A 25,851-nucleotide genomic window follows, 5' to 3' on the forward strand; every position below is an offset into this window, starting at 1 on the left:
AAAAATCGTCTATTTAGCCAGTTAATTAAGAGGTTAAAAAGAGATAACATCCCTACAGGAGACTCCATCATTACTGTTCTGGGATTAGTGCTCAAGCAAAATCTTTAAAGGAACATCTTTTAAAGTATAAGGGACATTTAAAACCTCAGTCCTGCCAGTCCAGGTATTACTGTGCAAGGTCTTGCCTTCTACAACACCTTGTTTAATTGGGAAGCCTAACAGAGCGTAACTGGGTCAATGATGCTTTCTCTTTAATCCATCACATCTGTCGAAATTAGACAGCATTAGTTTAGAAGAATAAATCCTTGTCTGTCAGATTATCAGGCTCCTGAGACTAACTTGGAGTTTTGACATCCCCACATACTTGGGTCATTGTAATTCTCACTTTGGCTAAACCACAGAACACAATGAAAAAAATCTGGCTTTCCCCCAAGAAAATAGATATTTCTTTTACTTGTAATTATGCTGCTATAAAGCAACAATATTCACTATAAATATATTAATGAAGAAATAAGCTATCAACTCGGGGGGAAAAAAAAAAAAGTCTAGGAGGAAATTGGCCTTGAAAGCCCTGATCCATCTTTCCTCCCGTCAGCAAGACATGGGCACTGTGCCCGGCTGAGCAGTCCACGGTCACCTCTGTCACACCGCTACTCCAACAGAATCTGTCACCAACGCGTTTAACACCGCAGGGCCATTACTGTACACACGGAGTAGGTACTGACAACACGGTATCAAGACTGGAAGAGAGAAATCTCAGTGAAATCCAAATATCATGTCATTAGATAAGCTAGGGTAAAAAAGTCATCTGAAGGCAAGAGAAGAGGTGAGAGGAATCTTATCCTTGGATGGCTTTACATTTCTAAAGACAAATTATGTCAGCACTCACGGCTCTTGTCTTACAGACTTAGCGGGGATAAACTCATCCATTTTGCAGCTGGACTCTAAGCGATGCTGGTTTGGTCACAACATTGTCCAGATCACAATGCTGGCAGGTGTGTGTGGCAGATAGAATACAAACCCCGGTTCAATGGAAAGAGCAAAGCACCACAGTAACAAAGAAGGGCCCAGCTGCACACACTCCCCCCTTTGGGAGATCATCTGGATTTTCTCAGTCGTTGCCAATTTGATTGCAGACAAAAGCTTTTTCAGCATGTACTGTTCACTTCCAAATGACATTATTTCTATAAGAGGAAGCAGCTACTGTATGTTTAAAACATCCTGGAAAGATCAGGAGATTCCTGTAGCAGATAAGGCTTCAGACTATTTAAAAGCCAGACAAATGAGGTCCAACGCTTGCTGAACAGAGCAGATTTCCTTTGGACTTAATAATTCCAACAGCTTTCTTGACTAAAGAAAACTGTAAGCAAAACCCAGGTTTTGAACGGCATTATTTCACCGTGCGGAATATGGTGCATCAGCATGGGCCAATTAAAATGTGATGCTACAGCTTTTCCTGTCTCTTTTCCTCCTCCTTATTTTGGCTATGGTTACTTGTATTAACTCATCATGTAGGTGCTGAGCAGGGAACCTGTACTGCAGCATTGCAGGGTAACCTGCTCCCCCATCACTAGGAACACACACCATTCATACAGCCGACATTCTGAATTACCTGAGAAAAAACAAAGCTTGGTTTTCATAGGCAAAAGTGGGAGCAAACCAGATAAATTCCTCCTTCCCTTTTATTGGTACTGCAGGAAGAGGCACATCCTTAAAATCATCCACTTCTCACTAGTGGCAAATAAATATGCCACATTTGGGGAAATCCCACTGCTCTTCTCCAGCTCCTGTGCATGGCCTGATGCACATTATGTATGGTAACGTGTACAGGAACAGCCCACGTGCGAGACCTGAGGGTATGCACTTCTTTCAAGTCACAATCTCTTCAATTTGTCCAACCTGCCACTCTCATTGATTATTAGCCACTAACGAAGAGTCTGAGTCAGACAGCAAAGTTCTCACCCGCACACACGGAAACACTTAGGAACACACAGCAGAACAACCAGCACCGCTCTGAGCAAAGCTTTGCTGGGTCTGTATATGCTCCACTTCAACTCTCCCAGGTTTCAGCAGCCTGCCACAAGAGTTGCTGTAACTAAACCCCGGGGACGCCAGCCATCATCCCAGCTGAAATTCCAGACTGACATTTTCCAAGTGCTATGAATCATTAGCCTCCATCTTTAGTGGAACTGGAGTGTAAGCAGTGTGACATTGCTGTATAAACGGTATGACACGTTTATCATAGTTAAAGATGGATCAGGGTAAGTCTCTGTTTACTACTGAGAGGTGACACCGAGTACAGCAACTCTGGTCGGCGGTTACTGTATTTTTCATTAAGGGTTATGCATGTCTTGCAGACATGCAGGAAAGAGACAGCTGTTTTCACAGACCTCACAACCCTTCCAAAGTGAAAGTAAAGGATGGGAAGACTCAGAGGAACTGAGGTACAGATGATAAACTGACTATTCCAAAGTCACACAGGAGATAAGAGAGAAATCTCTAAGTCACTGTCTGGGATCTTGACCACGAGACATGTCTCTGCCACACTGTTTCAAGAGACATCAAGTTCAAATATGATAACTCAATCTATATCTCAGTCTCATCGCAGACATTTTTGGGGACGGTTCAAGACTGGCTGCAGGAAAGCCCAGAGCTTGGACTCAGCTGCTGGCTGCACTGGACACAATGCGCACACATCTGCTGCTCACTGCCCCTTCGGCACTTCTGGACCACAGGTTTACAGTTCCCTGCAGCTCTGATGAGCATGGCAGGCACTTGGAAAGCTTTATTTTTCTAATTCATTTGAGGGGCTGATTTTCACTCAGTTTCTAGTCACTTGTCTCCATCCCTGGCTCCCCAGCAGCAGTGCCCTCACCCCAGCACTCGCACCACCGCAGTTTTTGCATCCACATCTTGTGCAGTCAGGCCTCGACCCTCACAGAGGAACCAAACCAGCTTGAAAGGTTCTTTTTAAATGTTGTTTGTTCTGTGTCATTTTACAGCTGAATCAGTCCCTTCGCACAGCTGACACGCAGCACGGAGAGCTGTGCTGGCACAGCAGAGGGGTGGCCAGCAAAGCCAGAAGGGGGAGGACACGAAGGAAGAAACAGCAGCTGGGGACAGGGCATGGAGGCAAACAGCAGTACCAAATGCCAGCGTCACCACCAAACACTTCTTCCCATGAAACCGCAGTTTCGGACAAAGACACAAAACATTCATTTAAGAGTGACATTTCACACGTCCTCTCCAACAGCTCTGTCGCCTGCAAGGCAGGACCACATCAGAGCAGCTCCCTGTGTGGGCAGTGCTGCTTTTACAAATTGCAGTTGAGGGCTACAGCTATCCCAGGGCACTGCGGCTTCGGCTCTTCTGCTGACTCATTTTGTGACCCAGGGGTTTGTTGGCCTGCCAGCCTGTGGTTTTTGTCCTACGCTCAAATTTGGCTCAGAACCCTTGTGTATTCACAGCAACAAACCAAACCAGGACTGGAAGGGACCTCCTGGGTTGCCATTTCTACACGTTTCTGCCCACCTCTCCACTAGTGAGGGGGAACACAGGTCAGGTAACTTCCCAAGCATCACAAGGCCACGAGCATCCCGGAGCAGCGCCCTTGCACCAAGGCAGGGAGTTTCCCTGCTGACGGAGGGGATGCAACAGGTCCCTGCAACAAAACTCAGCATCTTACTACAGGAAGTGTTCAGAAACCTTGATGTAAGTCACATTAACAGCCACCTCCACACCACCAGTCAGCTCACAGACACACACTGACTTATCTGGGGCAGAGAGACTTGCAGCAGCAGCAGCAGGGAGCTGTCGGGCTGGGGTACAGGCAATCCTAACATCACCCAGCTTGTGCTGCAAGGCAGAGGCTCATGGCACCAACATCTCCTATGTGCTTGGGTACTTGATAAGGGGCAGGGCTTGTGCAACAGGATGCATCAAAAAAATAAAGCCCAGAAATGCTCTTGCAGATCTGCTTTTTATCACACTGCTCACCATCACCTCATTAATGTTTATAAATATATAAAGGATGAGTGTCAGGAGGATGGAGCCAGGCTCTGCTCGGTGACAACCAGTGACAGGACAAGGGGTAATGGGTTCAAACTGGAACACAAGAAGTTCCACTGAAAGATGAGAAGAAACTTGTTCCCGGTGAGGGTGGCAGAGCCTGGCCCAGGCTGCCCAGGGAGGTTGTGGAGTCTCCTTCTGTGCAGACATTCAAACCCGCCTGGACACCTTCCTGTAGAACCTCAGCTGGGTGTTCCTGCTCCATGGGGGATTGCACTGGATGAGCTTTCCAGGTCCCTTCCAGCTCCTGACATTCTGGGATTCTGTAAAACTGTGATTCACAAGCTGCATCAATGTCTGCGAGCAGTGACTCAAGGAGCAGGGTACAAACGGTGAGCATTACCAGGGTGGTCTGCATGGCACTAGCCTGATATTTTTGTTTTGGTCTTAGCATCACTTCACAGGCTCCATAAGAGTGTTTGCATAAAGAGAAAAAGATGGGAAGGACTCGCTGTACCTATGTACCCAGAGCCTTTGTGTAACTGCTCTGCAAAGGATCCTTTCAAGCGAATACATCAATTCCATAAAAATCTCAGCTTGTCATCACAGGCCACATAAATCATAATTTTATTATTTCTGTTGGACATCGTATCATACATTCAGGTTCACTGGTGTGAATGGCTTTGTCTCCTTTTTTCCTCCTCCAAAAGGCAGCTAGGAGAAAGTAAAAAGACTGCCGAGAATGTTTCCTGCTACACATTAAGAACAATTATTCAATGAAAGACTGAATCTTGAAATGCCAAGACTAGAAATTAGCACATTTGCACAATTTTTTTCGCCACTGCCACTGTTTGAATGAATAGTGGTTCTCAGGAAGAAATTACCGTGTTATCAATATACCAATCTTTCCACCAGTTACTACAGCTGCAATGGCCTGGAAACAAACCTTTAGTGCAGACAGGATTTGAGGCAGTGCAGCAGGCTCTGGCAAGCTGTGGCAGAAGCCCAGCGCGTGCTTCCCATCATAGGAACTAACGTTGCAGAAAAGGGGCAGCCGACCTGGCCGCTCTGCAAGCCACATACCCAAATTTTCATATGATGAAGAGCCGCAGACACTTATGTCCTTTGAAGAGATGGAAGGGAGCAGAGAGGAGATGGAGCGTGCGAGCAATGACGACAGCTTGTGAGGAGCAGAAATCCTAAAGGATGGAGTTAGCATGACACAGCCCCCCGGGGACAAGCAGCAGGGCCAGGCTGAGCCCCGCTCACCAGCTCCGTTCCTGCAGCAGCAGGGACTGTGTCACCCAGTAAAGCCAGCGACAGCGCAGCCCCAGCCAAACCTGCCGAGTGGTCCTGCTGCTCCAAACCACTAAGTTGCAATTAGTGTGCTCAGTGCTAATAGCCTCACTGGTACACGGCTTAACGAACCTGTTCTTCAGTAGCAACACCAACCCACATGGCCTCTGCCAGACCTTAATTTTGACAAATGAAGTGCTTGCGTGGCCAAATTGGAGAATTGATCCTAACTAAAAACAAACCATTGGGGGGAAATGTATTTAACCAAGATCATTTCCTCATCTAGTTTCCTGAGAAGCTGCAAAGAGTGCGATGGCAGCTTAAACCAGGACATCCACTAAGATTTAAGACAGAGTTTCACGATCAGCTCCATAAAACTACTATCTTGGTCAATTCCCTTAAATACACAGTACAGGCACTTGGTTTGGATTCTTACTCTGCATGCTATGGGCTCTTCTCACTGTCCTCAGCTGTAGCACACCCAAGAGAGAGTCCCGGCCTGAAAAATGGTATGAAGAAACAAGAATACAAATACATTGAAACCACATGTAATCCTCTAGCAGAACACGTTCATCAAGGCTGGAGCATAGGTGGGAAGAAACAAACTGTAGAAAGATACCTACTGAAAGGAGAAAGCAGCACACACAGCAAAACCACAGAGAAGATGAGCTCTGCAGAGATGTCTTTTGCAATACAAAAATTCAAGACAATATAGCAAAATTGGAGAGTCCAAATGGTTAAAGAGAATAAAAATAGTACAATAGTGAATAAATTTATCAATGCATACTTGAGCATGGCAAAGGCTTACCACTCTGTAAACAGACAGCATTTGGGTATTAAGCCTGTGATAACAGTTTCAAAACATGAAGAGACCTGAGCTGCCAGGTCTACTTACCCACAGGGCACCTAGGAAAGGGCTGTACTTGCATGTTTTCTTAACCTGAAAGAAATCAGTATGACTTGAGGCTTAACAGAGACATCAGTTCATGGCTACTTAGTCCTTGAGTAGCTTGATAGAGTTTGGTGAAGATTCCCCCTTTTGTGCTGAGGTACATACCAACTGATAGAAAAACATTCTGGTCAAAAACCCTGATGTGCTCAATGCCTCTGCACACCAGCTCTGCATATTTCACCACCAGAAACAGCTGCAGTCTAAGAGCCAACAGCTTTGGTACAAACTGCTCTAATCCTTGGTTAGTAAAATTAATTGGTGTAGCTCCCCCAATGCCAAAAAGCTGAGGGCCTGCCCAAGACTCAGGCATGGTGTATGTGTCTTCTGCCAAATGAAGAATCGCATGCTTATCCAGCAGCTGAAGGGCAGCTCATTTAAATCTAACACCTCCTGGTTTCCTGCTTTTCCACAAAGATAAAACTGCTTTCTTGTCTGCCGGAGCTTCAGATAAGACTACAGTCATTTACAGAACCTGAACTGCAGCAAGACCTACCATTCCTTAGCCTGCAATAACAGCCAGTGGCCAGAAATAGCCCAGAACTCTCAAATGCCTCCATAAAAACCATTACCTAAAATAAATCCATACTGCGTTACGGAACACTTAAACCACAGACTGAATCTGCTGTGTATTAAATCCCGCAATGCCCGTTCCAACGGCAGCTGGTACAGCCTGTCTTTGGTATGTTTAACCCCCAGTGCCACGGCGTGCGGAGCACGGGGGGTCTGCCCAGTGCCTCTAAAACACGGGCACAGATGCTGCTGCCCCAGCGCTGCTTTCACATTTTGAACGTGTTCGCTACCCAGGCCAGACACGCTGCCTCACAGGTACGAGCGGATGGACGGTTAATGTTTTAACTTATTAACTCCAGGCAGGCTTATCTTTCAGCCTTGACACTTTATTAAAGTAGAGCTGCTCCAACACCACGTTTTCAAATCCGTGCTTGAGAGTGATACATCTCACCGATACAGAGCAAGGGTCAACCGTCTTGTTTCTTTAATAACGTCTGAAGAGCCAGGAGCAGCGGCTTTGCTGTGCTGTTTAGTCGTCCTAACGACTGCACGGGTTGTTTCAGGCAGCAAACAAATTTCAGCGTGAAATGCAAATGTGTAAAAAGACGTGGAATACTAATCTAACAGATCAATACAACGGGGTTGTTTAGAGATGACAAAGTGTACCAGATGATACCGAAAAGATGTTTCTGCCCCTGTGTCCCAGCTCTGAAAGCCCCTTATGCAACATTTTCACAACTTCAACGAGCCAGAGTCGTGTATATTTATAGAGTAACCAAGCGTTATAAAAAGTGACATTAAAAAAGCACATGGAGGGAGGCACTAATTCAGTTCAGTGTATAAGCACAGCATTTAAAGTTAAAAACAAACAGACAGAACAAACCACAACTGTCCTGGCTGACAACCTCTCCAGTCATCTCTTATGAGAACAACCCCAAACTGGTCTGCTTGAGTATTATCTGAAACAGGACACAGTGCGGAAAATCAGCAGGAAGGCTGTGATCGAATTCAAAGAGCAGGCTCATTTAAAGTTTCCAGACAAATAAGTTACCAGAAGAAAATTCAAGCCTGCACACATGTTCAGGACTTGACTGAACAGCCCAGGAGGTCAGGTTTCAGGCACAACATTCAAAGTTGAGTCAGGCCCAGCTACAGCGCGAACACAAGTCCCAGGTTGGCAGGAGGGTTGTGTGTTGCAATTGTAGCTATCACAGGTAATCGAGCTGGAAATCCATACCAAAGCACTTAAAAAAGCAAGAGGTGGTAGGCCAGCTTAAGTGGTGTCTGCATAACCCCAATAACAACAACAGCAAGCACATTTTCAGCAGATTTTGCCCAGGACAGCCCGCAAAGCCAGCTCTGAGCGGAGCAAAGCGCGGCTGCGCGGTGACAGCCACAACAGAACCAGGATCAGCTCTGCTGATGGGTCCTGCCCCGAGCGGCTCCATCCTGCTGTTCTCATGCACAGGATCTTTCAAAAGAATCAACCGAGGACAGTAAGTGGCTGGGAACACAGCCCTAGGTCTTTTAGGAGGGCAAGGGAAAAGACAAAATACAAGGGAAAGTCAGCTTCATTAGGAAAAATCCAGCTAAAAATCTTGAGGGTAACAGGATGAGAGGCAGCCTGTATAGCTTTATATGGAATAAAGCCTGCCAGACAAATTTAATTGCTTTATTTGTTCTTTGATAGAGTTACAGACAAAGTGGATTAAAGGAACACAGTGGAGGTCATATTTTTTGGATTTCAGGACAACATCTGATACAGTGTCTCATGAAATCCTAATTGAAAAATTAATTCAAAAAGACTTGGGAAGGACCAGCGCACAGCCCTGGAATTGAGGACTGGCTGCAGGACTGTAAACAAATGATAATGATAAATGGCACTGGACTGAGCTGAGGGGAGGTCGTACTGAACAAACTCATTACTGACCTGGAACAAGGATTAAAGAGCACGCTAACAAAATCTGAAGAGCATATTAAAGCCGGACTGTGTCTGATGGACAAGCCTGTTGTGAGGAGGACGCATCCATCCTGCACCAGGACGCTGTCCCCAAGTCCTTGGTGGGCAGATCAGACACAGCTGCTCATCCCCCCAGCCCCTCCAACACAGCATCTCCTCCCCTGCAATCAACACACCCGCAGCTGTTCCCCGGTGCGACGCGTGGCAGAAATGGGGGTACCCAGGAGGAAGGGGAGACCTCCCATCCAGGCACAGCCAGCCAGTCCCACCACTGCAAGTGACACAGCGCCCTAAGCGCCATCAAGGTTCAGTCTCCCCACTTCCCTGGTATAGCTTAAAAAAACTGAGGTTTTATGGAATAACGTCCCTGATAAAGAAGACACTTCCCAGGTATAAACTTACTACATTCCAATTTTTAAGAAAGAAAAAAAAAGGGGGAAAAAGCCAAAAACCAAAACCCCCCCACACAAACACCCCCAAACAAACAAAAATCAAAACACACACACACACACAAAAAAAAAAAAACCCATACCCACAACAAAAACCCAAAACTAGGTCTCCCTGGGAAATATTTTGAACACAGAATTTGGTAACACTGATCTTTAAAGGATTAAATAGTTAAATAATTTTTTAAGTACATCTGCTGTTGTGCTTAAGTACTGAGGGTTTAGCACCAGGCTTTGAGTTTAATCAATATGCTGCAGGACAAAAAAGAATGTGCAGGTAGAACAGCAGTTCTGGCTCCCTTCTGCAGTTTTCGTGCCAGAACTAAAACATATTTTCCCAAATAACAGAACCTATCCATCATTTTTATTATCAGCCGGGATGCAGATCCAAGTTTCATCACTGGATAAGTTGGAAAAACTCTTATTAGCATCTGTGTGTGCAGGGAGCCTGTACGAACAGCTCATTAACTCATTAAAGAGGATTCTCACAGAGATTAGCTCAGTCAATCCTCCATTTAGCTACCAATCCATTCATGTGATGCCACTAAGCCCCTTCATAAACACTCAAGTTCTTAGCAACACACTGTAGGAGTTTGGGTTTGTATCACTGTACGGGTACACACCACACTGTACCGCTATAGCAGGATACACCGCTACGGTATTGATGCTGCATCAGTGTGAAAATTGCCACAGCCCAATATTATCATATACTTTCAGAGGTGAAACTTGCCCATCAACTGACCAGCTGAAACCAACATGGTTGTACTAAAATGGGACACATGGTTTATTAATGCCCAGTTCCAATGATTTTAAAGCATTCTTGAATAAGCCTTGCTCCACATTATGCATTTAATGGTATGGCAAGAAACGGGCAGAGGCACAAGGCGGGGCTGCAGTAACAGCCAGTGAAAGCGCTGCCGCTGTCAGAGCAGGGAGGCAGTCAGCCAGGAACCTCTCAGCCCAGCCTTCATTTCCAAGTCTGCCTTCTTTCCCTTTTTTACCCTTTCTTCTGTGCATCACTGTTGTCAGACCACCTGTGATCTGTTTTCTATAAATAACCAGCACAGCTGCCTCTGCCAGGACAGCTTCCCTCTCTTCTGGACCAGCTTTCCAGCACCGCTTTGTCTCACTGCAGTCCTGCTGGTGGGAGAAAGGTGAAATCTGCCACTCCAGCTCACCAGGACTGCTGTTGGCAAACAGCAGCTGTCACCGAGGCACGGGATGGCCCTACAGCAGCTCCATCACGCACCAGCCGGGGTGCCAGGGTGCTGACTGCTCCTGGGAGAGCAGGAGTGTCCCCGTCCACCTCTGCTCACCGCACTGCACTCAGCACTGCTGCCACACCGGGATGTGCTGGGAGATCCAGCCCAACTCAATTCCTAACTGTCACAGATGCATGATTCTATTTTCAAGTTGAATAATTCAAAGAATGCTAATTCAGTCCCACCCACTTCAACAAACCAGATTTTTAAGAGGTTGTATGTCCGTAGTGCCCTTCTATGCACTGACATACAGGGTTCAGACTAAAACCAACTTAATCACATCTGGAATATTGTGTCCAGTTGTGGCCCCTCAGTTCCAGAAGGACAGGGAACTGCTGCAGAGAGTCCAGCGCAGCCACCAAGATGCTGAAGGGAGTGGAGCATCTCCCGTGTGAGGAAAGGCTGAGGGAGCTGGGGCTCTGGAGCTGGAGAAGAGGAGACTGAGGGGGGACTCATTCATGGGGATCAATATGGAAAGGGGCAGTGTCAGGAGGATGGAGCCAGGCTCTTCTCAGTGACAACCAGTGACAGGACAAGGGGCAATGGGATTGCACTGGATGAGCTTTCCAGGTCCCTTCCAACCCCTGACACTCTGGGATTCTGTGATTAATGCTCTTGTTAAAAAGCCTCCAAAACTGTTTATTGCAATTCTCTTGATACTGTCCCACTAAGCCTGCAAACTGGTCAGCTCAGACCTCACAACTGCTCTGTTCCTAACTGCACAGAGAAGCTGCCCATCCGATCCACTCCAGAAAACACAAAATAACCTGTTTTGGAGGACAAACCCAGCAGCTCGCTGGGCGTGCAGGATGGAGAGCCCAGGCAGGGCCTGGAACCCATGCTGTGCAGTCCGTGGGTTTCCAGATTTTGGGAAGTCAGACAAAAGTTTCTATTAATGGCACTTGGGTCTGGAGGGGGAAAATCCTTGAATGTAAAGTTTCAAGTGACTGCACATTGATGAAGTGGAGTAAATAGCAAGGAAGAGTCGCCCACAGTAAGGGATTTTGTGAAAGGGAACTCCCCATCTTGATAATATCATGAGCACCCTAGGAATCGGGAGAATGAGACGGGGGAAACCGTGGGGAAACTGAAGTTAAAAACTGCACACTGCATGGTTCATTTTCCTGGTAATTCCTTTTATTCATTGCTATAATCAACTTGACATGCAAAGCTGTTCCAAATTTACTGACAGCTTTTCAGCTGACATCCAGTTCTCAAGGTATTTTTTTTTTTTAACTTAAATAGCTAATTATTCATTGCCTTAAACCAGGATATATAACAATGTCAGGAAATCATCTGTTCAAGTTATATCAAAAAGCCTTTTGGGATTAGTTCATCTCTTTTGTATGCTGCAGAAAACATTCACTTGTAAACAATTAAATCATCATTTGAAATCTGTCTACGCTTTTAGCATCTCTGAATGCAGCCTGAAAACCCATGTAAACAAGTACGTTATCACTGCACACGGGATCCAGCACTGCAGGGTCTTTCTCCATCGTATCTTGTTTGGGGGAGGCCAAAGGCTGAATTTGTGGGCTATCTGCAAATCCTGTAATAGCACATCTAAATAAATATAACAGATGCTTAAGTACATGAGAGCTACAATATTCTCAGGTTATGCTGAGAGCAGAAGACATACCATGAGGATATCAACATATTTTGACATGAAAGCTTATTAGCTCCAGGTGACAGAGTCACATTTGACACAAAAATAGGTATTGAATTTAGCTATAAGGGCTCAGCTTTTGGCCTGAAACTACAGTAATCAAACCCCATAGTATCCTGCTTTAAAATGTAAAGCTCTTGCATAACATGCATGGTACAGGAGATAGCTGGACATCACTGCAGCAGAAGCATTTAAAACTGGCTTCGGATTTAAATTATTATTTGAGATTGAACCTATTTCTTTTTGGTCTTCTACTGACTTGACTGCTTTTTTAAGGGCAGCATCTTTGTGGAATAATCCAAACACAATGTACGCAGAATATCCCATAGGAAAAAGCTCCTTTATAAGTCTATTATTCCACTAGCATTCCACTACCCACAGCATTTCTCAATTTTCCACATTTGCTTGTGCAAATATACACCTTTACAAATGCACGGGTCACTCAAGGTGGTTGTTGTAGAGTTATACCTATTTTCAATAATTTGACTCTCTATTCTACTTCTCTGAATGAAAAATCTGTACAATAACGCTGAGACAAAAGGCCAACTTGGCTCCACTTCACTAATTGTATGATGGCGTGGCTTTCGTAGGTTGATAAACATTCTGCTAGTTCTTAATCACCGCAGCCATAGCCTTCTTATGATATAATTGCTGACCCAGTAAAAACAAACACACACACGCCGACCACACAAGACACAAATCAAAAAGCAAACTCTCATCTTTTTATGTTTTATTTCCTGGAAGCAGGAAATCATCGCGTAAGGCTATTGAAGAAGATTCCTACTGACACTCCTCTGTATTTGAATACCTTATGCAGAACAAGCCCTTTTCTGGGCTGAATTTCAGTGTCACTGGGGTTATTCCTATAGTCTGACTTCTGGTTTTGAAAGGCTGGGAGCTACCAAAAGGTAAGGATTAGAAGGACTATGTGAGCTATGACTGCCATGAGTCTCAGTCTCCCTGTCTCAGGGGCTGCTCTACACCTACATGCACCACAATTTCACAACTACATGCACAATGATATATTCAAAATAAATAATATTTTGCAAAATTTTCACTGTCCCAGCCCTGCACATAACTGTTGTGGGATGCTCACAGAGAAAAATGTGGCGTTTGAGGGTTTATTGGTTTTGTTTTATTTGTTTTTTTTCACTGTCCTGGGAACCATGAATTGCCTTGAAAAGGCAACTGAAGGTGACCAGGAAGAGTCTGAACACAAGCCTGACATCTTCCCAGCACCCTGGATCAGGGGAAACTTATCATTTTGTCTCCTTTTCTTCAATAAATCTGAGGAGTATGTACTTCAATTTCCGCCAGGACACATTAAAGCAAAGCAACACGGAAACTGTAAACTAACGGGATGTTGCAGACAGGTTCTCACCCAAGAATAAGGTGAAGTTTCCTACTTGCTGGAACAAACCCAGCACTTCTGGAAATGAGTACAGACTGATTATCCAAAATCAAATTACTATACATAAAACAGCTCTTCTTGAAGATACCATCACTGGTCTACAGCATAAACACTGTTGCTCTGTCAGAGACAGATAATTTGCTGAACATTACATTGCTCATGGCAATATTATCCAGGAAGCAAGCATTTCAGAAAAAAATAAGAAAAATTAAACAAAGGTGTTTCTCATTCTAAATATTCTGCAACTGACAGGCTGCAGAGAGGAATTCCAGTTTTATCTAAGAGGAAACATACCTCAACTCATTCTGCTGGTAGCTTCCAGGAGCAACAGTTCCTTTAAGAAAAGGGAACATATATCAAACACCTCTCAAAATATAAATGACAAGATCCCTATATTTGAAAAATAATGCAGCTTTTCAATATTATCTCACACAAAGAGTAACTCTATTTTTACAGAGATAACAAGGAAGTTTTTCTGCTGAACAGCTTGAAAGACAACATTTCCACCACAAAATCTGTCAGTCAAACCAAGGGTGTTCAGTCCTTTCTAAGGTGATCACAGGATCCCAGGCTGGCTGGGTTGCAGGGTCCTCTGCAGATCCCCAGCCCAGGGCTGCTCACGCAGGGTCACAGAGCAGATCACACAGGTGGGTCCAGGCGGTTTGAATGTCTCAGAGAAGGAGACTCCACACCCGCTCTGGGCAGCCTGGGCCAGGCTCTGGCACCTCCCAGCAAAGAAGTTTCTGCTCATGTTCAGATGGAGCCTCCTGTGCTTCAGTCTGTGCCCGTTGCCCCTCACCCTGGCGTTGGGCACCACTGAACAGAGTCTGGTCCATCCTCTGATGAAAGATGAGTTCATATTAATCCTGGCCACAGTTTTCTGGAAGTAATGAAAGATCCACTGTTGGATTTAATGATGAGAGATGGAAAGGGTGTGTGTGTATACCTGAAAAGTCACCAAGCTGCTCCTACTGCATGAACAAATGTTGCAGCAGTTTTCACCCACAGCAAGCAGATCATTTGTGAAAGAAGGAAATTTCAAAGGGAAGTACATATAAACTGTTGTACCTTGAAAACAGGGGCAAGAAAGTGTGAATTAATGCCATGAGAGCCAAAAAAAAAGGAAAGGAAAAAAGAAAAACAATGGAAAACACTCCCACATGATCCTGGAAAATCCTCTGCTAGGATATGGAAGCATAGCCCTTTTTGTGTGCAGGCTGGGATACACACATGCTAAATGTACTAACGCAAAACATGATCTACAGAAGAGTCAAACCGAGTCATTAAACACAACAAAAACCATCTGAGTGCAGTGCTGGACACTACAGTCTATAAACTCCGTGCTATAGCTTGTAACACTGATTTACCGGCAAGTATTTTGGTCAAAGCTACTATGAGCCGTAATTCTACTCAGACAATAAAGCTGCTCCATTTTATATCTGAATTCAATGTGTGGTTCTCTCCGGGGCTGCTAAAAATGGAAAGGACCTCTATTCTCCAATTTTTATACTTTTTCTAAAATACACACTGCAGTTGTAAGATCTGCTAAGCTGATGATCTCCATTAATCCTGGGTACAATTTTAGCAATTAACACCTGCCAGTAATTTGCTCAAGGGTTCCTGTCTGAACCAATAATTTAAGTTATAGAGCTCACAAAGTTTTACTTGCCAATTACAGCACAGATCTGGACATAACTGCTCGGGATGAGAAAACATCACTGATGGGGAGTAAAAAAATATGACAAAGTAAGGTTTGAAACATGTAATTGATGAGTACTTCAAAATGTGCTTCAGCAAAAGTGCGGGGAGAAAGGAGCATTATTCCTCCTGAACACTGCAGCGCAGACGTTCAAACGCTGCTGTGCTGCAGCACTGCTCCCACTGAGCCCAAAACACCTCTTTACCGCTGGGAGGTTCCAAATCCTTTGCTGCATCTCTCCCGCCAGGTAGGGAACTCCCCATTTCAAAGCATTACTCTGCAGTAACTGGGCATTCAAGGCGTCCACACCTCTTCTCCCTGGAGAAACACTGGGATGCTTTCCTAACCAACGTTCTCGCAAAGCTCCTGACGGACTGAATTCTATTCCTTCCCATTCTGTGTCACAACAGCTTTGAAAACCTCTCTCTTTTGTGCTTTCGAAAACGCTGTTAAGGCAGCAAGAAAGACTAGAGCTTGATTTCTGATGAAAAATTTAAAACGCAGCTTTAACAGAAAGCCCTACAAGCAATAACACGAGTGATCACCTACTCAGGAGCCAAAAAAAGTATTTTGTAAAATGATTAACACTTTATAAATAACTTTAACTACTCAACAACTTTGCTTTTAGCATTAACTTCTCCAAAATCCACTTTCTTACTGCATGACATGTAGGAGCGATTAGGATGCTCTTTCCTTTCACAGGTACATCCTGGGATGAAAACAATGCCACATAAATCAGACTTTTACTGAACAGGGAGATTATTATGTCACTTCACAGCAATCTATTACAACCTAATTTCTCCCAATTTAAATGCAAGTATGCCAGCTGATGGTATCTAAGGAGAAAAAAAGTATTAGGCAATGAATAAACTCTAATGGCAATTCTGCTCACTGCTGCACAGGTCTTGAAGGCAAAGCAAACGCTTTCCTGCTGCACAATCAGTCCTTGTTAATGGCCCGGCAGAGATCACTCAGAATGCAAACACTCGCAGCGCCGGCATCCTATAACATTTGGCACCAGAGCTCTAACTTTGTTATTTCCCTGAGGAGCAACAATTTTCTTTGTGGAACAGCAAGGCAGTGTGTCTTTCCAAAGTCTCCCGGCAGCCAAGTTTTACACGTCGGTGAAAGGAGCCCATTGAAGGAGCCTGCCAAGGCGCAGAGCGCACGGGCAGACAGGGCTCCTTGTCACGCCGCCCACCTGCCATGGTCCCAGTGACACCTTCACACTTGGGATTATTAAAAAGTTTGGCAGCCAAATTAAATGAATAATGATTATGAGGTTTTAAATACAGCAGTTACGAAAGTTACGGGGCCTCGCTCTTCTTTTTCTTGGACAAAAACTTCCTTCACTAAGGGCCAGGCAGGAACGGTTGTTGGGAAAGCAAGCTGGACTGACTCTGGACATCAGCACTTAGACACAGATCCACCTTCAGCTGCTCAGAACGCGGCTGAGACCTGAGAGAGACACCAGTTGAAGATCTGCCACCTTGTCTCGTTATGTTTACACACCACTTTGTCTATAATTCTTGCAAAACAATAGCCAAAGCTTTTCTCTTTTGGCTATGCTTCATGAAACAACAACCACAGTATTTTTAGCAGGCCACGAACAGTTTTAGTGTAACCGTAAGATGCTGCATGGTACTTTCCAAATACTTTCTAATGGACACACAGACACAGTCAAGCCCGTTCAAGTTCACAATATGAAATACAGGCATACTCAACATATAGCAGAGCTAAAATTTTGCATGATTGTATATTTAAATATTGCTGAGCTGACATCAGACAGTGCTACAATTTCATCCAGATAATGGACTGATAGTAGCAAATACATTTGACTTGACTTGTTTTGTTGGTTTGGTATTCTGCTAATTATTTACATAACTGACCTTCTCAACTGCCAGCAATTAGCAAGGTTATATTTCAAAGTATATTGCCTAGATACTGAGCTAAGTTCAAAGTTCATAATGTAAGCATTTAATCACAAATTTCAAGACCTCCTGTAATAAATATTCTGTTTGCAGAAAGAAAGTTCAGCGGCAGTTCTATTTAATTTTTAGGTAAAACAACCATAAATCTCTGTTCATGCTGCAACCTGAACAAAGCTCCATCATCTGGATAACACTATGCTCGTTAGAGGACACCACTTCACACAGAATCCCAGAATCCCAGAATGTCAGGGGTTGGAAGTGCCCTGGAAAGCTCATCCAGTGCAATCCCCCCATGGAGCAGGAACACCCAGCTGAGGTTCCACAGGAAGGTGTCCAGGCGGGTTTGAATGTCTGCACAGAAGGAGACTCCACAACCTCCCTGGGCAGCCTGGGCCAGGCTCTGACACCCTCACCAGGAACAAGTTTCTTCTCATCTTTCAGTGGAACCTCCTGTGTTCCAGTTTGTACCTACTGCTCCTTGTCCTATCACTGGTTGTCACCCAGAAGAGCCTGGCTCCATCCTCCTGACACTCACCCTTTCCATATTGATCCCCATGAATGAGTCCCCCCTCAGTCTCCTCTTCTCCAAACAGCTCCAGAGCCCCAGCTCCCTCAGCCTTTCCTCACACGGGAGATGCTCCACTCCCTTCAGCATCTTGGTGGCTGCGCTGGACTCTCTCCAGCAGTTCCCTGTCCTTCTGGAACTGAGGGGCCCAGGGTTGGTGGGGAAAAAAGATTTTTCGGGGGGAAAAATAAAAAGTTGAAGAGGGCAACGTGATTTTTTGCTGCTTCCCTCCCCATGGCACAGGAACCTGCCTGTTTCTCACCGTGGGTCTCTCTTGCGGCCATTTACCCTGATGTTTGATTTTATATTCTTCCATGTAGCCATAAAGTAAAAATTAACTTCCAGCATATGACTGCAAATGAGCCCAGAAACAGAACTGCCTTGCGAGATACAAATCCAAACAACCTCACAGAAGCTCAAAGCTCGGGACCAGTTTTGCAACAAGGGAGTTGCAAAGAGCAGTAGAAGGGAACTAGAAATACATTGAGCAGCTCGTGAGCAGTGCAGGGAGCTGGGGGCGAGGAGAAGCAGCCTGCACTGATAAGATGGGGTGAAGGAGAAGCACTCTGCACTGCTCAGCTCCTGGGGAAAACCAGGCCAAGAGCCACCCCATCCTGCATGGTCTAGCACGTAAAACACCAAATGAGATGCAAAAGATAAAACAGCGATATTAGATATCCCACAATCCACAAGTCTTTTTAACTGTCGGGTATGACTATGGGAAAGAGCAGAAGTCTGAGGCATGCCACTGCGGAGTATTCTGAAAATATAAACTGGTAAAAAGGACCTCCAGCTAAAAAGCAGCAAAGCCCTGCCACACTTTAATATGTAGCACAGAAGCTCTTCAGTCCATTTCGTACAAAAGCGACAGGGCTAAGTTGATCACTCACAGGCTGTTGATCCACACGTTGTTATTTGCACCCTCCCACCAGCAGCTGGAATCCCGCAGCACCGCTTGTCACGGGTGAACCTCCTAGCACGGCCACCTTGGCCACGAAGCCAGCTCAGGGTCATACAGACGCTTCTTAACAACTTTTATATGCTGCCATTCAAAACTGTGGCCAAGAACAATTCCGGTTGTGTAGCTCACAAAATCATACCAATTACCTGCCTACGTATCAGTAAATAACAAGGATAAGCAATTTTATTAATAACTTAAGCCAACCTACACAGAGCCTGTAACAGGAGACAACTTGTTTGAGATTTTTGCAGGCTGTATGTAAATATTTCTGCCTGACGTACCCTTTTATGTCAGGAAGGTAACACTGCACTGTCTGCAGAACTTAATTTATGCCCCCATGCAAACCACGGCCAGCTGTGATTTTAGCAGAATTAGAAATCCTTCATGCAATAACCGTATCACTTCAGGCATTGAAGTCGTACTAGCACTTGCAGGCTTAGCTTGCTTACTTAAAAAAATAGGGGGAAGGGTTAATACAATGGTGTTGAGGTGAGGGAGTTGCCAGCATGAGGAACTGCGCTGCTCCACTAGAACAGGTTTGTCGCTCTCTGCAGTCGGACCAGCAGAGTCCCTGCGGCCAGGAGGGACACAGGGCACCGAAACCTCTAATTGAAAGACCACCGCTTGGTTGAGACCACGCACACACACTGAATCAGGTGCTGACAGCATTCCAACACCATCCCCACCCTCGCATCATCATTTTAACAGCCAGCCAGCAACTCCAACGCATTTTTCATTCCTTTTGTGATAACTTGGAATTTCTCAAAACTGCCGAGTCTTTCTGCAATGGCTAAAGGCAATATTACCTGTGGATGGAGTGGAGAGATATGTGTTGTCTCTGATGAAAAGAAAGCATGGATCCAGACAAATGAGAGCAGATTCACGTAGTCAAGAGGTCTTGATTTCTTATCCTAGATCTGCCAGCAGCCCGCAGCGCGGCCTCGGGCGCACCTTCCTGGGCAGTTTCCTCAGCAGATGTGGTGACGTTTACACGGCACTGCACGAGCACTGAGGTCAGGGAAAGGCAGGAGGCTTCATTTGCCACAGTGGTTACTGCAAGCTTTGAATGCAACGAAGCCAAGTCTTACTGCTCTTGCAATCTCTGAAGCATTTGCTGCTGCTACTGCTGGTATTACACACAGAAAGGAAAAAAAAAAAATAATCAAATCATGATCTGTCATTTTACCAGATTTCCAGCATTATTATAAAGTGGATTACTCTAACCTAATCCAATCTAAAACAATTTGATGGCAAAAGATTGAGGTATTTCAAATTCATACTACAGCCCAACCTCAGCAAAATACCACGGGCTGAAGAAGAGGCAGCTCCTTCACCTGAGGGCTCTCTTCCCTGGAAACTTCAAAGGCTCACCACAAAAACAGGCGGGACAGCATTTCAAAAGCAGTTGCAGCCCCATTTTCTTCTCAAATTGCAATCTCTAGTCTGCAACAGAGCAACTGGAACGTAATATGGTTCTACCCTAAAGAGATGATACCTGAAATGAGTACAAACGTTAACTCCACATTGTTACATCATAACTGTATGGGTATAAAGTTAGCAATAAAAAAAATTAACTTCATTCCTACCTATAGTTGGGTGGAAATGTCACTGTATTAATCAAAGCTGGTTTTCAGCCAGCTCAGACACCAAGAGAGGAAATCAGGTGTTGACTCCAGATCCCACGCACAACAGCAATTCCTGAGTAAACATGCAATACATCAGATTTTTGTTTTGTTTAAATGCCATTTTTGCAGAATGGAGCAATAAAACCTCTTGCAGATAATCCTGGCAGGCTACTAAAGGGGAAAAAGCACATGAGAAACTAGGGCATCCCAGTTTTCAAAAGGAGCCAGGCTTCACTCAAAACTAATGGTGGTATCCATCTGCCTGAGTGTCACAGACTCTTCAAAATTACAAGGGTTAAAAAATATTCAACTGGGACCTTACTAAAAAGTGCCAAATGCCCTCTGGATGGTGCCAGAGATCTTCAGTCTTTACTGAAGTTCTTGAAAACCGTGAGCAGTTGGCACCCATAAGAACTGGGTTGCAGATATGTACCCCCAAAATCCCAAAGCTCAGCTTGGGAGCGCTCTTCACATTAAGTCTCTTAACTTTACCGTCTAGCATCGCTTTTTAACACAAAATCATCTGGAGGCAACAGATGAGAGGGAGAATGTGTAATGTTGGTTCATGCCAGGCAATAAAACCAGCAGAGATGCTCCTAACTGTGCGTGTGGAACCACTGCCCTTTCGAAGCAGTCACTGAACATTAACACATTCCACTTCAAAAGGCTCAAAATTCCTGAAAAAAAGCCAAAAACCTATTCTGTCAACAGAGGACACGCCATCACAAGTGGATATATAATGCCTCATCAACAGCAAACGCAAATTATTTTCAGCACCGCACAAACTATGCGGATCATCCGAGCGATTATTTATGCAAAGCTGCGAGGCTGCTGAACGCACAGCGAGGGTGACGTGCTGAGCTGGCTCCAGCCACGCCAGGAATCTAAAACAGACATCAGCCGGCAGCAAAAGCCACCGCACAGCGCCCTGCTCACGGTCCAGGAGCAGCGGACAGATTTATACAGCGCCCTGGCTGTATACAACACCGGCCTCATTGCACCGCACATCTGTACAACAATAAAAAGCCTTCTTAAAACGATGTAGCCTAGTACAATGACATATGTTAAATATAGCCACGAGTGAGCTGGGAGCAGAAACCCATGAATAACTGTATTGATTGCAGTAAAGAAAACGTGAACGTATTTAGAGCGGAGACATTTCCTGACAAAATTCTTTCCATTCGGTAAAAACACAGACATTGTCTTATGCCTTTCTACACAGTGAAATGATAAAACACAACCCCAGACACTATTGTTACGAGTTGAAGTATGGATCTGCTCAACTATTGTTTGCAGACATGGACAGAAAATGGATCTTCCAGAACAAATCAAGTCTGATGCTTTGAAGTTAACTGCAATTCTTAATATGAAACAGAAGCTGAAAAAATTAAATTTAATTCTTTGAAAACTCCAGATAAAGTTTCTTAAATGTCTTCTATGCTTTTCAAAGATGTCAAAAATTCTACTCTGTCAATCTAATTGTACACATTATTAATGTATAATTATTACTAGGAACTGTATATTCAGCCTATACTGTAACTAACAGGATAGGATGAAAGATGACAACGATGCCAGGAGAGCAGCAATGCAGTAGTGCCTCTTGTGGTCTCCAGTTATTTAACATCTTACACTGAGTTTTCACCCATGCCAGGTGTGCTGTTCTCAGCAAAACAGCATTTTCCAATGTCAGCTGCCCTGATAAATCAATAAATAATCAGACAAACCAACGAATAAATAACTGGTCATATCTTCTACACTAACCATCTAGTCTGTGAAATTCCTTACAGAAATGCTGGCCAAGACATAGATGATGGTTGAAAATACAGGCAGTTACTTTATGCAAGAAATGCTGGTTTCAAGAATTCACTCTCTTTGTCAACAACCATTAGGAAAGTTCCCGGTAGAAAACTTTGCCCCTGTGGGAGGCAGAATCAAGGCCTTTGAGAGTCACCTTTCCAGGGCTCTGTGACAGCACTTGCCCGACACATCATCCCTGAACGTTTCTTACTGCGTGTGCTGCTGCCGGTCCCAGTGTCCCCAGCAAGAGGAGAAGAGGTGCCAGCGCTGGGCGGCTCCAGAGCTGATCCGGGGCAGTTAGAGGATGAAGAACAGTGATCACACCCGGGCAGCAATTAGGAAAACAGAGGAAGGGTTAGAGACGTGAGAAAACCACCTAAGATAGGAAGTTTAGAAGTGAGAGGCTGAGAAGGATTTTGACAAGAAACACAGACGTGAGCTCATCTTATTGAGCATCCACCTGTTTTGCTGCAGCTGGCAGAGCGTAGTGAAGTACCAAATGCTCACGTCATCTCCACGACAAGCACTCCAGCAAAAATAAAATCATCTTCTTCCCAAAAGCTTAAACTCTACCCTGAAACATAATCCTCTGCTGCTTGCTTTTCTGCTCATCTCCTTCCATCAATCATTTCAAGTGCTAAGGAACAAGGTAGTCCTAGCGCTTTCCAATGTAGTTTTCATTAAAGATACGCCAGCTACCTTATCCAAAGGATTAGAATTTCAAAATCTGCAGTTGTGCTACATCCCTAAAGTTCCCGTTTAAAAAAGGAGACCTACAAACAAGTAACAAATATCCAATAACCTACATTGCTGCTTTGTTTGTCATAAGCCTCTCTGGGGAATCCTCTGCGTCCCATTTACAATCCCTTTGCACACGACTGTCAGCCATGCATGAATTAGTGTCTTAGTGAAAAAACGTAGGAGAAACCCATCCTTTTCTCAACAGGCAGGTGAAACAGCGATGTTCCAGCGCAGAATAGCTCCCCTACATCAAATAAAACTCCCGCTCTGTCATTTACTCACATTTAAGCGTTCATCGTTTTGTTACCTACGTAGCAGCACAGAAGGCTCTTGTTACCAACCCATACAGTGTGAAATAAAGATTTTAAGCAGGTGAGCTATGTTGGAAGTATTTCCAACTAACATAGTAAGGAGCAAGAGAAGTATATCCTAATTTGGGGCTCTGGACCATCACTTAAAACACACACACCTGCTGCAACTGAGAGATCAATACTAACACAATGATAGCCCATAACTAATTACCACAGAAGCGGCTTTGCCATCTTCAGAGTACATGTGCAGGAGAGTAGAAATAAAACCTGCAGATGTGCAGGACGCCCAACCTGTTTACCTTGGATGAGACTATCAAAACTTCTAAAGATGCTCCACACACACAAAGATACAGACAGGCAGTGGCCAACCACATACCTGCCTGGACACCTTCCTGTGGAACCTCAGCTGGGTGTTCCTGCTCCATGGGGGGATTGCACTGGATGAGCTTTCCAGGTCCCTTCCAACCCCTGACATTCTGGGATTCTGTGAAAGTCCAGCTATTTTATTTTTTCCATCAGCTATGCCTGGAATATTTTGGCAGAAAACAAGCGCTGGCAATCGGGCTCATCCAGAGCCCATCAGCTTGGGCTGTCCAAGGCAGGTCCCCACAGCTGGAATACTGATGGGCTCTCCACCGCTCTTCTGCACCGCTGGGGCTTTGCACTGATACAGTTTTAACTGTACTGAGGCTTTTTGAGACACTGCAAATGAGCCAATATGTATTATTGTGATTTTACAAGATGACTGAAGCGTCACATCCCAAGCGGTGCCTGCAAATAAATGGTCGAACGCAGATCAAGCCACCAAGTTATGCCCATGGAAGGAAGAGCTGCACACCTCTACCCACGGAAACCCATCTGACACCATCTCGAAATGACACCTACCAGAAGGTTCTCCCTGACCAAGTCCACATGAGGCCTCCTGCTCCCCACAGAAACACAACAGGCATTTCTGTTTGGAAACACTCCGCTCCTTCGCCTCCTAAAGGCTTTGAAATCACACACACTCTTAGTTATTCCATGCAGGCATGTGAACCTTTGCACTCGGGTGCTGAAGGAAAGATTTATCCCTGAAGTAAAAATCAATCACATTAACAGAGCAACGTTCCAAAGTCCTGCAGGTTCACTCCAAAGAGAGCACTAATTCTTTCTTTAACTTCGAATGAGTCAGATAAAGCATCTGCTTAGAGCTTTGTTCGTAGGAATTAAATGTTTATGTGAGATCCCTGAGAATTTTATGTAACAAAATAATGTTCCCAAGCAATTTCTCTTTAAAACAGTATTCAAAACCACAGTATTTCTCAGGGCTTGGTGTGGTAGCAGCTGTTCCAGAGATCCCAAACTTGTTCGCTTCCAAACTAGGAAAATTTGGGAAATCAATCAAAACTTATGAGATATTTAAAACAAAAGGATAAATGGCAATAGGAGAAGTATGACAAACTGATGAATAATCAGAAAGTTACAGGAAGAATATCTTCACAGAAAATGTTACAAAGAAGTAATTTATTTTCTGACAGACTAACAGGCCTCTATGAGATACAATTAAATTTATAAAAGGATTGCAGTTCAAGGATTGGTTTAATTATCACAGTTAGGCAACAAAATGCTGCTCAGTTTCTGACATGACTCTGCATTTCTGACAGCAGCAAACAGCAACGTGCACCGGTCAGCGTCCAAACCAACCTGCTGGATGAATCAAAATCCATGAACAGCATATTGTAGAATGTTTCCGTCAATGTAGATACAAATAGGATGACATACAGCTCTGAAGAGAATCGGATAGAAGAATACAAAGGTAAAATGCAGAAAGCACAACTTCAGGAGACAGTGAGCAAGTTGAAAGGGTCTTGCAGTCAAGTTCGAAAAAATCCACAAGAGGTCCGAATAGAAAGCAAGCAGTTTGCCTCTGATGATGGCTTCGTAAAAGTCTTAGTGTTAAAACAACAAAATATTGGTTCAGAAGAGGCATTTTGCTGCACAATTGATATGTAGGGAGGAAGAGGGGGAAAAAAATAATGAAAAATTGAAACTTGCAGAACACTACAGCAAAGCATTTCTTTTGTAACATACTTCAGTTTCCTACCATTGAACAGACATTCACACACAAATCAGAAACACATCCACTCTACTCTCTCCGTTTGTTTACTTTGCCTTTTTTACAATACAGACCCATGTGCCACAAAAGCCCCTGAACACCCCCACTGTGCAGGGGCCTCTGTGCTCAACATATAGTAAAATAACATTCCTGCTTCAAAGAAAACTTACAAGACCTAGAGAGACAAAAGACTCAATGCAGAAACAGGCACAGAGGCCAGCGAAGACCACAAGAAAAGGTCAGCAAGAGTAAAACTGATGAGTCCTGTCCCCCTGTACCCAGTGTTACTCCTGCAGAGTCAAGAGGTCTCCTGGCAGTGTCTGATCCTCTCTCCCGCTCCCAGTAATAAAGTGTAGGACCCTCTGAACTCAGGAGGGGACACGGGACAATGAGGGAAGCTACTCTGCACTGTGCGGAACAAAAGTCATCGGTAGAGAGTCTTCCTCACAAGGCTTAAGTGTAAAGTTCACTTCTCTGCAGGAATCAAGCACAAAAGATCACTCACTATCTAATTTAACCGAGGTAAAGTTACTGCAGAGGTACTGGACAACTTCAATAGAGGGCCTGAAACTTCTAACATGCATTTGAAGTTAGAGCTACAACTCATGGTTTAGT

At 44.5% G+C, this 25,851-nt stretch overlaps 1 protein-coding gene across 5 annotated transcripts in view; it reads right to left on the bottom strand.

Moving 5' to 3' along the window:
* XYLT1 (xylosyltransferase 1) overlaps positions 1-25,851 on the bottom strand; it is a 276,271-nt gene that overhangs the window by 154,297 nt on the left and 96,123 nt on the right. Inside the window, exon 1 of one of the 5 annotated variants that reach the window (XM_071815170.1) lies at positions 19,474-19,760. The exons of the other annotated variants lie outside the window; for them this stretch is intronic. The gene's annotated coding sequence lies outside the window, so the exon portion shown is untranslated. Of the gene's footprint in view, positions 1-19,473; positions 19,761-25,851 lie in introns of those variants that run through there. 5 annotated transcript variants of the gene reach the window in all.

Source organism: Patagioenas fasciata, chromosome 15, assembly GCF_037038585.1.
Source record: "Patagioenas fasciata isolate bPatFas1 chromosome 15, bPatFas1.hap1, whole genome shotgun sequence".
Lineage (NCBI taxonomy): Eukaryota > Metazoa > Chordata > Aves > Columbiformes > Columbidae > Patagioenas > Patagioenas fasciata.